At 43.3% G+C, this 13,720-nt stretch overlaps 1 protein-coding gene across 1 annotated transcript in view; it reads left to right on the top strand.

The window, feature by feature from the left end:
• Positions 1-5: 5 nt before the first annotated feature.
• LOC139747137 (opsin, ultraviolet-sensitive-like) overlaps positions 6-13,720 on the top strand; it is a 102,834-nt gene continuing 89,119 nt past the window's right edge. Inside the window, exon 1 of the mRNA XM_071659054.1 lies at positions 6-4,166. The gene's annotated coding sequence lies outside the window, so the exon portion shown is untranslated. The remainder of the gene's footprint in view (positions 4,167-13,720) is intronic.

The following is a 13,720-nucleotide window of genomic DNA, read 5'->3' as shown; positions in this document are numbered from 1 at the left end:
ATATATATATATATATATATATATATATATATATATATATATGAAAGTCAGGCGAAGACTCAAACTCTCATAGGTAAGGTGAATGTAGAAGGATATATTTTAAACTGCTTCCCTTTGAGTGGTGATGTTATATTCTGGATACAGTTTATTGATGTTATATTGTGGATACTGTTTATTGGTCATGTTATATTCTGGATACTGTTTATTGATGTTATATTCTGGATACTGTTTATATTGATGTTATATTGTGGATACAGTTTATTGGTGATGTTATATTGTGGATACTGTTTATTAGTCATGTTATATTCTGGATACAGTTTATTGATGTTATATTCTAGATACTGTTTATTAGTGACGTTGTATTCTGGATACAGTTTCTGATCAGTTATGTTATATTTGTAGTTGGTGCAATTCAGTATTGCTGTGTGAGAGGTTGCCCAGCACTGTGGTTTACGTTATAAGGTGGACTGATGTTTACCACGTCCTGCTAAGTGGCCACATATTGGCCATGTTTACACACCAGAGGTGTTTGTGCTATGAGAGTGTCTGGTGATGGAGGTTGAACGTAATGCCAGTCTAATGACTACTTTGTATATACTGTTGTCTCCTTAACTTGGTCGTCTCGACCCTCACTCACCCAATGTAAACATGGAAAGCTTTATTTGTTATTTTACGGATGACTTTTAGAATGGTATGCTTAATTGTATTCATTTTCTACACCAGACCAAAGGCTGAAAAGACTGTTTTCTATAATAACGGTAAAATGAATCATTTATGTAGTTGTAAGTTGGACTTTTTGCGGTGCAGCGGATAGCGTACCTGAGCGTGATGCATTCACGGGCCGCCCAGGGTCGAGCGAATAGGTTTGAATTCTGGTTGCGGCAGTCGATCCACAGTCAACCCAGCTGTTCATCCAACCCCTTGGAGGTTGGTCGATTAAATGGCTATTTGGCTCAGACTAGGATATATGTGTCAGAGGTGGAGGGAACGAGGAGAAGCGGGAGTCCATCTCTCCTGGTAAGGCAATTACACAGATCCAAAAGGGAAGTTGTCCAAGAACTGATCCCTGTGATACTCTGGTGGTCATCTCGACGCTTGTATACGCTGCTGTAACATGCGTCCTCTGTTCCCTCCCACCACGATCGAAGTTCTTAGATGTCTAAGCGAGAGTGAGCTCCGTCATAGACAAAAGGGAAGGGTAGGTGGATTGTCTGATCTGAACTGCCAGAAAGCCTCTGACACTGTACCACAGACGAGGCTCTTAAATAAGCTGGATCTCCAGGAAGAAGTAAGGTAGAGATCTCCTTCAGTGGACAGGCGATTATCTTGGTGGAAAGGAACAAATGACGTATGTCAGAGACACTACGAAGTGGGACGGGATAACCAGAGGCTTACTGCAAGGTTCTTCTTTGGGACTATCGCTGTTCTTAATCTCTGTGGATAACTTGCCAGAAGGATTCTTCTCCTACTTGGGCATGTTTGTTCGTGATAGCGAATGTTATGAGAGATGTGAAGAGTGAGAAGGATTGCATTATCATACAAGCAGACTTCAAGGTTTTCCTGATACGTGGTTGGTGAAGTTCGACCCGAGTAAATGTAGAGGAGGCTGTGGATAAGGAAGAATTCAGCAAGTTGCTCACACCTTAAGGAAGAATTCAGCAAGTTGCTCACACCCTCCGGGGACGGAAATAGAATAAATTTTTCGAGTTTGGTCACAGCACTTCAAGAAGAGCAAAGAGCTACTGGAGAAAGAAAGTTAAGAACAATGAACTCCCACGAACATGTATGAAGATGAAACCATTCTTCTCTGAGCACCTGTTTGAGATTATTCCAATGTAGATTTGGCCCCACACGGACTCCTTATGTGAGCTGGTGACTGAGAATGATGGTGGAGGGCGAGAGCGTATGTACACTCTTTGGTAATCATTGCCTCTGGACTCGTAATATTTGCCTACGGCTACATGTAAACCTTCAACCTTTAGGTTACACCATCAGCTGTCACCTGACCTGAAAGGGTAATTCCTTCGCTGGAGGAGATGAATGGGCTCACCAACAGCTTTTTTTAATCCTTCCATGTTCATGACCTTTCTACGAGTTATTCCCTCGAAGCTAAACTGCTCATCTGTACTGAACGTAAACAAGACTCAAGAATTATTTATGATAATCATAAGGGTTGAAGACAAGGTGGCAATGATTGTGTTTAATTATACAATAGACCTGTGATATGATCCCATTCTTATTATTGCCATCTCTGCTCATAAACTCTTTTGTTTTAATCTATTTCATAAATAAATTACTAAGAATCGGACTAAGAGGGTTTCACACGGCAAGACCAAATTTCTGTCTATCAAAATTTCCTTCATCATCTTGGAAAACATTATTGGAATCACAAAAGCTCAACTAAGTCAGTGAATGTTTTTTCATGGTCAGGGGCAAGTGAGACTGAGATCAGGCGATTTCCTCCTTGTGTTGTGGGTGGTTGCATTAATAAGTGAAAAGGAAATTAACATCAAAACTGATGAGTTGATGATCAGGTAAATTAATGTTTCTAACTTTGTTTACAAAACCTAAGCGATTGATAACGTAATGTTTCCTTGAACGTTACTACGATGTTTTGCGATAGATCATTCATAACTAAGATAATTCATAACTAAGATAATTAACAGATGATGTATAACTGGTCTGAGGGGAGGAACATCCATCTTTGTGAGAGTTGGGGGAGACCATATCTCTAACGTGTTGTGGCTCACGATGACGTGTGCAACGACGCTGCTCTCGTGAATATTGGCGCGAGATCTCGCGCCAGTATTCACGAGAGCAGCGGGCGCATCCTGTATGTATGTTTGGAGGCTCATCCAGTCCATCACGCGACGGCAAGTGCGCCTCCTCGTGCCAGGGTGCGAAGCGTGCCAGTCTATTGACCTAGCGTCCGTAAGGTGGGAGAGAGGGACATGAGGCGTTCCAGACTGTTGGAAGAAGAGTCAGCATGGAGATCAGCCACGTCGAGAACCACCACTACCTGACACTTGACCGACTCTGGCCCATCACGGTATACCAAGTGGAGGAGACTCGCGCGTCAAGACGCGACTGGTGTCACTGGCCAGCTGTTGTCGGGGAATAAACGTCATATATCGCTGCTGTGCGAACGTCTCCTGGAGTCCACTGGACTCCATGTCTGGAGAAGGAGTCCACTGGCCACCATAGTCCCTTCCGGCAACGGGGTATCGGAAGGATGTCGTCGGCTGGTCGGTGATGACAATAGCGGCGCGGAAACCCCCACTCTACTGCAGAGGTCGTCTGTCGCCACCATGTGATGCCGCGAGGTGTCCTCCCTCCACTCCTGCACATCGACTCTCCAGGTACGAGGTAGGTCAGGTCAGGCTGCTCGGTGTGGACGGTGGAAGCGAGCATGATCGGTGACAGGGAACGTGTAGCATTGAGGGTCGGCGACAGAGTGTGGATCCGCCATGCCAGCAGAAGAGGCAACGTTCAGAGCTCCATTGGATCGGTGTGGACGAGAGTCGTGTCTGCGGCTGGACACGTTCGCAACCATCGGTCGTCGAGGAGGAGTCGGCCGGGGATGAGGCGACTGGCAACAACGCAGAAGACGACGGTCTGATGAGTCGTGTACCTGCCACTCGACACGACTCGGCCACAGACGGAGCCGAAGGTTCGAGCGAGAATGAGAAGAGTCCAGGACGACCACTGCCGCGCCGGGGTACAAGAACACGCCGTCCATTTGGACCGTTTTCAGTCTGGTGATCTGCGTTAAGATCAAGGAGGAGTGTTGTACGGCTGGAACCGAGGTGGGTACGAGCGATACCAGGTGACGCGGTGATTCGTTGGCTCACGGTGACGTGCGACTGACGTCATCGGTCACGCCACTAAATCACGGCTGCTGATTGGTCGCTGTCGGACCACTGACCGGAGGGGGGGGGGGCGTGCGTGGGAGGTGAGGGTGGTGCTGGTGTGGACTCCATTGGAGCGGTTGTCACCCGGCCTTTGAAGCTGTTACCTGAGCTTGAGCAAGTGTTGTCTGGTGGAGTCCAGTCTTCTTCTTTACCCTCGACCGTCTTGTGCTGCTGCTGCTGCTGCTGCTGGTGGTCGACTGTCTTACATTGTGGAAGAGACGGATCAGCCAGCCCTCCTGACTTGAGAATGGCTTGGTGCTTATTCATAACAGTTGGTTGAGTCTAGAGTTGAAGGTCTTTCTTGGTAAGGGTATTGGATGTTAATCTTTCCTATGTTTCAGTATCATTTAAAAGATCCTGAAGTTTACATCTATAGGAAACTGTATTCAAAATCACGAACTGGTTAATGAGTTGTTCTGTAGGCGCTAGATTGCGGTACTCGATTGTGATGGAATTAGATAACTTTAAGTACTGATGATGAGGTGGATTGTCTCCACGAAACATGCCGAGCCACATGTACGGAAGAATTACATGTTAAATAAAAAACTTAACTCCTACTGAAGTGCGATTTCACCTTCATAACTTTCATCACGGACTAGTGTGATCATAATATCTACATATGGTTTCGGTGCATTACACGTAACAGCTAGAGACTGAGTGTGAACAAATGTGGCCTTTTTTTTTTTTTTTTTTTTTTTTTTTTACTTTTCCTGGCGCCACCTCGCTGATACAGGTGATGGCGTTGCTGTTTCCTGTGGGGCGAGGTGGCGCCGGGATTGGATGAAGGTAAGCGAGTATGTGCATGTGTATATATATATATATGTATATGGCTGTGTATCTATGTTATGTATACGTATATGTATGTATTTATACGTGTACGTATCCTGGCACTACCTCGCTGACGCGGGGAACTAACATCAACAGCTCAGTTGACTGTGGGCCTACTGCCACAACCAGGATTAGAACCTATGTGTTCGTCTCTGAGCGGCACCGTGAATGCATCATGGTCGGGAAATGCTAACCGCTACACCAGGGAGGTTGATTATATATGGATCTCTATGTAGCATTTATGGATCTGGAGAAGGCATATGATGGGTGGATAGAGAGGCTTTGTGGAAAGTTTTAAGAGTATATGGTGTGGGAGGTAAGTTGCTTGAAGCAGTGAACAGTTTTTACCAAGGCTGTAAGGCATGTGCACGAGTAGGAAGAGAGGAAAGTGATTGGTTCCCTGTGAAGGTTGGTTTGCGGTAGGGGTGTGTGATGTCTCCATGGTTGTTAGATTTGTTTATGGATGGGGTGGTTAGGGAGGTAAGTGCAAAAGTTTTGGAGGGAGGGGCAAGTATTCAGTCTGTTCGGGATGAGAGGGCTTGGGAAGTGAGTCAGTTGTTCGATGATGCCACAGCTCTGGTGGCTGATTCGAGTAAGAAACTGCAGAAGTTGGCGTCTGAGTTTGCAAAAGTGTGAATGGAATGGAGAAAGTCGAGAGTAAATGTGAATAAGAGCAAGGTTATTGGCTCCGCATGGTTGAGGGACAAGTTCGTTGGGATGTAAGCTTGAAGAGAAAGAAAATGGAGGAAGTGAAGTGTTTAAAAATCTGGGAGTGGACTTGGCGACGAATGGAACCATGGAAGCGGAATTGAGTCATAGGGTTGAGGAGGGGGCGAAGGTTATGGGAGCGATGAAGAATGTATAGAAAGAGAGAAGGTTATCTTAGAGAGCAAAAATGGGTATGTTTGAAGGAATAGTAGTTCCAACAATGTTATGTGGTTGCAGGGCATAGCCTATCGTTAGAGTTGTACGGAGGAGGATGAATATGTTGGAGGGGTCGGGGCCTGGACATGCAGGAGGATGAAAGGCGTGTACGGAATAGAGTAAATGGAATGCTTTGGTATACTGGAGTTGGGATCAACGTCTTGTCAGTAGACGGAACAAGAGCATGAGAAGCGTCTGGGGTAAACCATGGAAAGTTTCGTGGGGCCTGGATGTGGAAAGGGAGCTATAATTTCGGTGCATTACACATGACAGCTAGAGACTGCGTGCGAACGAATGTGGCCTTTTTTTTTCTTGTTTCCTGGCGCTTCCTCGCTGACGCAGGGAATGGCGATGCTGTTCCCTTTGGGGCAAGGTGGCGCAGGGGATGGATGAATGCAAGCAAGTATGAATATATATCCCTGGGGATAGGGGAGAAAGAATACTTCCTACGCAATCCTCATGTCCTAGAAGGCGACTAAAGGGGAGAGGAGCGGATAGGTAGTACGTTTGAGGAAAGGAACCTGGACGTTTTGGCTCTGAGTGAAACGAAGCTCAAGGGTAAAGGGGAAGAGTGGTTTGGGAATGTCTTGAGAGTAAAGTCAGGGGTTAGTGAGAGGACAAGAGCAAGGGAAGGAGTAGCACTACTCCTGAAACAGGAGTGGTGTGAGTATGTGATTGTGTAAGAAAGTAAACTCTAGATTGATATGGGTAAAACTGAAAGTGGATGGAGAGAGATGGGTGATTATTAGTGCCTATGCACCTAGACATGAGAAGAAAGGTCATGAGAGGCAAGTGTTTTGGGAGCAGCTGAGTGTGTTAGTAGTTTTGATGCACGAGACCAGGTTATAGTGATCGGTGATTTGAATGCAAAGGTGAGTAATGCGGGAGTTGAGGGAGTAATTGGTGTACATGAGGTGTTCAGTGTTGTAAATGGAAAGGTGGGGAGCTTGTAGATTGGTGTGCTGAAAGCGGACTGGTGATTGGGAATACCTGGTTTAAAAAGAGATATACATAAGTATACGTATATAAGTAGGAGAGATGGCCAGAGAGCATTATTGGATTACGTGTCAATTGATAGGCGCGCGAAAGAGAGACTTTTGGATATTAATATGCTGAGAGGTGCAACTGGAGGGATGTCTGATCATTATCTTGTGGAGGCGAAGGTGAAGATTTGTAGAGTTTTTCAGAGAAGAGAGAATGTTGGGGTAAAGAGAGTGGTGAGAGTAAGTGAGCTTGGGAAGGAGACTTGTGTGAGGAAGTACCAAGAGAGACAGTGCAGAATGGAAAAAGGTGAGAGCAAAAGACGTAAGGGGAGTGGGGGAGGAATGGGATGTATTTAGGGAAGCACTGATGGCTTGCGCAAAAGATGCTTGTGGCAAGAGAAGCGTGGCAGGTGGGCAGATTAGAAAGGGTAGTGAGTGGTGGGATGAAGAAGTAAGATTATTAGTGAAAGAGAAGAGAGGCATTTGGACGATTTTTGCAGAGAAATAGAGCAATTGACTGGGAGATGTATAAAAGAAAGAGGCAGGAGGTCAAAAGAAAGGTGCAAGAGGTGAAAAAGTGGGCAAATGAGAGTTGGGGTAAGAGAGTATCATTAAATTTTAGGGAGAATAAGAAGATGTTTTGGAAGGAGGTATAAATGAAATGCGTAAGACGAGAGAACAAATGGGAACTTCAGTGAAGGGGGCTAATGTGGAGGTAATAACAAGTAGGGGTGATGTGAGAAGGAGACGGAGTGAGTGTTTTGAAGGTTTGTTGAATGTTTTTAGATGATAGAATGGCAGATATAGGGTGTTTTGGTCGAGGTGGTGTGCGAAGCGAGAGTCAGGGAGAATGATGTGGTAAACAGAGAAGAGGTAGTGAAAGCTTTGCGGAAGATGAAAGCTGGCAAGGCGGGGGGGTTTGGATCTTGTTGCAGTGGAATTTATTGAAACAGTATTGTTGACTGGTGGGTGAGGATATTCAGTGTATGTATGGCTTATGGTGAAGTACCTAAGGATTGGCGAAATGCATGCATAGTGCCATTGTACAAAGGCAGAAGAGATAGAGTGAGTGTTCAAATTACAGAGGTATAAGTTTGTTGGGTATACCTGGGAAATTATATGGGAGGGTATTGACTGAGAGGGTGAAGGTATGTACAGAGCATCAGATTGGGAAAGAGCAGTGTGGTTTCAGAAGTGGTAGAGGATGTGTGAATCAGGTGTTTGCTTTGAAGAATGTATGTGAGAAATACTTAGAAAAACAAATCGATTTGTATGTAGCATTTATGGATCTGGAGAAGGCATATGATAGAGTTGATAGAGATGCTCTGTGGAAGGTATTAAGAGTATATGGTGTCGGAGGCAAGTTGCTAGAAGCAGTGAAAAATTTTAATCGAGGATATAAGGCATGTGTACGAGTAGGAAGAGAGGAAAGTGATTGGTTCTCAGTGAGTGTCGGTTTGCGGCAGGGGTGCGTGATGTCTCCAAGGTTGTGTAAATTGTTTATGGATGGGGTTGTTAGGGAGGTGAATGCAAGAATTTTGGAGAGAGAGGCAAGTATGCAGTCAGTTGTGGATGAGAGGGCTTTGGATGTGAGTCGGTTGTTCGCTGATGATACAGCGCTGGTAGCTGATTCCGGTGAGAAACTGCAGAGGCTGGTGACTGAGTTTGGTAAAGTGCGTGAAGAAGAAAGCTGAGAGTAAATGTGAACAAGGGCAAGGTTATTAGATACAGTAGGATTGAGGGTCAGGTCAATTGGGAGGTAAGTTTGAATGGAGAAAAACTGGAAGTGAAGTGTTTTAGATATCTGGAAGTGGATTTGGCAGCGGATGGAACCATGGAAGCGGAAGTGAGTCACAGGGTGGGGGAGGGGGCGAAGGTCTGGGAACGTTGAAGAATGTTTGGAAGGCAAGATCATTATCTTGGAAAGCAAAAATGGGTATGTTTGAAAGAATAGTGGTTCCAACAATTTTATATGGTTGCGAGGCGTGGGCTATAGATAGGGTTGTGTGGAAGAGGGTGGATGTGTTGGAAACGAGATGTTTGAGGACAATATGTGGTGTGAGGTGGTTTGATCGAGTAAGTAATGAAAGAGTAAGAGAGATGTATGGTAATAAAAAGATTGTGGTTGAGAGAGCAGAAGAGGGTGTGTTGAAATGGTTTGGTCACTTGGAGAGAATGAGTGAGGAAAGATTGACTAAGAGGATATATGTGTCAGAGGTGGAGGGAACGAGAAGTGGGAGACCAAATTGGAGGTGGAAGGATGGAGTGAAAAATATTTTGAGCGATCAGGGTCTGAACATGCAGGAGGGTGAGAGGCGTGCAAGGAATAGAGTGAATTGGAACAATGTGGCATACCGGGGTCGACGTGCTGTCAATGGATTGAACCAGGGCATGTGAAGCGTCTGAGGTAAACCATGGAAAGTTTTGTGGGGCCTGGATGTGGAAAGGGAGCTGTGGTTTCGGTGCATTATACATGATAGCTAGAGACTGAATGCGAACGAATGTGGCCTTTGTTTTTTTTTTTTTTTTTTCTAGTGCTATCTCGCGCGCGCGCTGGGGGAGGGGGTTGTCATTTCATGTATGACGGGGTGGCGACTGGAATGAATAAAGGCAGCAAGTATGAATTATGTACATGTGTATATATGTATATGTGTATATATGTATACGTTGAAATGTATAGGTATGTATGTGGTCGTGTATGTATATACATGTGTATGTGGGTGGGTTGGGCCATTCTTTCGTCTGTTTCCTTGCGCTACCTCGCTAACGCGGGAGACAGCGACAAAGTATAATGAAAAAATATAATAAAGTAGGATAGGAGGTGGGGGATCAAGCTAGGTGCTCCGCTGTCTAGGCCTGTCACTCACCAGGTCTGATTAAAGTCGTCGGCTTTTAAGCCAGTAATCTTCATTACCTTCTTGAACACCTCCAGTACACACCAGTAACTCTAGTGTGGGTCAGGAAGGGTTTGGCACGGGTCGGGTGTGTGTCATAAGTAGCAGGGGTCGGGTGTGTGTCATAAGTAGCAGAGGTCGGGTGTGTCATAAGTAGCAGAGGTCGGGTGTGTGTCATAAGTAGCAGGGGTCGGGTGTGTGTCATAAGTAGCAGGGGTTGTATGTGTGTGTAATAAGTAGCAGGGGTTGGGTGTGTGTGTGCTCGGAGTGCCATTACCGGCACAGACCTACTCTCATATAACTGTTGTGTAGTGGATTCTTAAGCGGATGTATGTGTTGTATAATGATAAATGTGTTGCATGATGATAATATGTTGTATAATGATAATTGATGTGTTGTATGATGATTGGTGTGTTGTATAATGATGATTAATGTTGTATAATGATAATTAGTGTGCTGTATGATAATAATGTGTTGTATAATGATAATTGATGTATTGCATAATGATTTGTGTTTATAATGAAAATTAATGTGTTGTATAATGATAATGTGTTGTATAATGACTGTGTTGTATAATGAAAATTAATGTGTTGTATAATGAAAATTAATGTGTTGTATAATGATAATTGATGTGTTGTATAATGATAATTAGTGTGTTGTATAATGATAATTGATGTGTTGTATAATGATAATGTGTGTTGTATAATGATAATTAGTGTGTTGTATAATGATAATTGATGTATTGCATAATGATTTGTTTATAACGAAAATTAATGTGTTGTACAATGATAATGTGTTGTATAATGATAGTGTGTTGTATAATGAAAATTAATGTGTTGTATAATGATGATTAGCGTGTTGTATAATTTGTATAATGATAATTAGTGTGTTGTATAATGATAATTGATGTATTGCATAATGATTTGTGTTTATAATGAAAATTGATGTGTTGTACAATGATAATGTGTTGTATAATGATAGTGTGTTGTATAATGAAAATTAATGTGTTGTATTATGATTATTAGTGTGTTGTGTAATAATAGTGTGTTGTATAATGGAAATTAATGTTTTATAATGATTATTAGTGTGTTGTATAATGATAATTTGTGTTGTATAATGATTATTAGTGTGTTGTATAATGATAATTTGTGTTGTATAATGATAATTGATGTGTTGTATAATGATAATTAGCGTGTTGTATAATGATAATTGATGTGTTGTATAATGATAATTAGTGTGTTGTATGATGGTAATTGATGTGTTGTATAATGATAATTGATGTGTTGTATAATGAAAATTAATGTGTTGTATAATGATTATTAGTGTGTTGTATAATAATAGTGTGTTGTATAATGGAAATTGTGTTGTATAATGATAATTAGTGTGTTGTATAATGATAATTTATGTGTTGTATAATGATAATTAGTGTGTTGTATAATGATAATTGATGTGTTGTATAATGATAATTAGTGTGTTGTATAATGATAATTTGTGTTGTATAGTGATAATTGTTGTATAATAATTGATGTGTTGTATAATGATAATTAGTGTGTTGTATAATGATAATTGATGTGTTGTATAATGATAATTGATGTGTTGTATGATAATTGATGTGTTGTATAATGATAATTGATGTATTGTATAATGAAAATGTGTTGTATAATGATTATTAGTGTGTTGTATAATGGAAATTAATGTGTTGTATAATGATTATTAGTGTGTTGTATAATGATAATTTATGTGTTGTATAATGATAATTAGTGTTGTATGATGATAATTGATGTGTTGTATGATGGTAATTGATGTGTTGTATAATGATAATTAGTGTGTTGTATAATAATTGATGTGTTGTATAATGATAATTAGTGTTGTATGATGATAATTGATGTGTTGCATAATGATAATTGATGTGTTGTATAATGATAATGTGTGTTGTATAATGATAATTAGTGTGTTGTATAATGATAACTTGAGTCATAGCGTGTGTGTACACGTCACGTACACCTGTACATCAGGTTACCACAAGTCGGTAAGAACCTTTTGATTTGCACTGACTCACCACGAACTGATAACACGCTGATAACGAACTGATAACACACTGATAACGAGCTAATAACACACTGATAACACACTGATAACGAGCTAATAACACACTGATAACACACTGATAACGAGCTAATAACACACTGATAACGAACTGATAACATACTAATAAGGAACTGATAACGAGAGGTAGTTAGTGAGTCGTCCATGATGAACGCTTTATCAAACGTATTCTCATTAATGATGGAGTGGGGGGGTGTGTGTGGGGGGAGGACAATAGATGGCTGGAGGCGGGGCGGCCGCGTGGAAAGGACGCTTGCGGCCACCGGCCGCGCCGCAGCAACTCTCTCTCCTCCGCTGGTCCTCGCTGCTCCAGGAGGGAGGTGGCGCCTCCTCCTGGCGACCCCTCCCAGCCGGGTGAGTGGCTCTGGTGCAGCCCGCTGGGAAGGGAGTGGATGTTACGTGTTGTTTACCACAAGGACAGGACTCACTCTCTGTCTCTCTCTCTCTCTCTCTCTCTCTCTCTCTCTCTCTCTCTCTCTCTCTCTCTCTCTGGGGGAGGGGGGGGGGGGCGAAGCCAGCCACCGGCCCTGCAAGGAGGGAGGACCTCCCTCCCTCCCTCCCTCCTTCCCTCCCACACGGGTATCGGGAGGCGTTGTTGACGGCCGCGCGGTGAGCCAGTACTTCAGTGGCTGACAGGTATCATTCCTGTGAGCCGGGCAGCTGGGTCTTATGTCTGTGCTTCACCTGGGCAGGTGGCAGTCACCCCCCTCCACACACACACACACACACACACGCACACGAAACGGCGTGTCACGTACCCGACCCGCTCTGTGTGACCATGTTTTCTGCATTTGAGTGCAACGCTACGCGCTGGTCCAACCTTCTGGCGTAACCTGGTAGAAGGCGACTAAAGGGGGCCGAAGCGGAGCGGGGGGGGGGGGGGGGCTAGAAACCCTCCCCTCCTTGTATTTTAACTTTCTAAAAGGGGAAACAGAGGAAGGAGTCATGCGGGGAGTGCTCATCCTCCTCGAAGGCTCAGATTGGAGTGTCTAAATGTGTGTGGATGTAACCAAAATGAAAAAAAAGGAGAGATAGGTAGTATGTTTGAGGAAAGGAACCTGGATGTTCTGGCTCTGAGTGAAACGAAGCTCAAGGGTAAAAGGGAAGAGTGGTTTGGAAATGTCTTGGGAGTAAAGTCAGGGGTTAGTGAGAGGACAAGAGCAAGGGAAGGAGTAGCACTACTCCTGAAACAGGAGTGGTGGGAGTATGTGATAGTGTAAGAAAGTAAACTCTAGATTGATATGGGTAAAACTGAAAGTGGATGGAGAGAGATGGGTGATTATTGGGGCCTATTCACCTGGGCATGAGAAGAAAGATCATGAGAGGCAGATGTTTTGGGAGCAGCAGAGTGAGTGTGTTAGCAGCTTTGATGCACGAGACCAGGTTATAGTGATGGGTGATTTGAATGCAAAGGTGAGTAATGTGGCAGTTGAGGGTATAATTAGTGCGCATGGGATGTTATGTATTGAAATGTTGAAGAGCTTGTGAAATTGTACTGAAAAAGTACTGGTGATTGAAAATACTTGTTCTAAAAAGAGAGAGATATACACAAATATACGTATGCGTGTACGACAAATGATCAACGGGGATTATTAGAGTGCGATTTAATTGATAGGCGCGTGAAAGAGAGTCTTTTAGATTTAAATGTGCTGAGAGTTGCAGGCAGGTGGGATGTCTGTACACTATTTTGTGGAGGCGAAGGTGAAGATTTGTAGAGGTTTTCAGAAAAGAAGAGATGATGTTTGGGTTAGAGTGGTGAGAGTAAGTGAGCTTGGAAAGAGGGCTTATGTGAAGAAATACCAGGAGAGATTGAGTATAGAAAGGCAAAAGATGAGAACAAATGAAGAGAGGGGAGTGGGTGAGGAATGGGATGAATTTAGGGAAGCAGTGATGGTATATGCAACATATGCATGTGGCATAAGAAAGGTGGGAGGTGGGCTGATTAGAAATAGTAGTGAGTGGTGGGATGAAGTAAAGTTGGTAGTGAAAAAGAAAACATAGGCGTTTGGGCGGTACTTCCAGGGAAGGAGTGCATATGATTGGGATATGTATAAGAGAAAGCGGAAGGTCAAAA

The sequence above is a fragment of the Panulirus ornatus genome, chromosome 67 (genome assembly GCF_036320965.1).
Source record: "Panulirus ornatus isolate Po-2019 chromosome 67, ASM3632096v1, whole genome shotgun sequence".
In the NCBI taxonomy this organism is placed as follows: Eukaryota; Metazoa; Arthropoda; class Malacostraca; order Decapoda; family Palinuridae; genus Panulirus; species Panulirus ornatus.
This window is presented reverse-complemented; position numbering and strand designations above follow the sequence as displayed.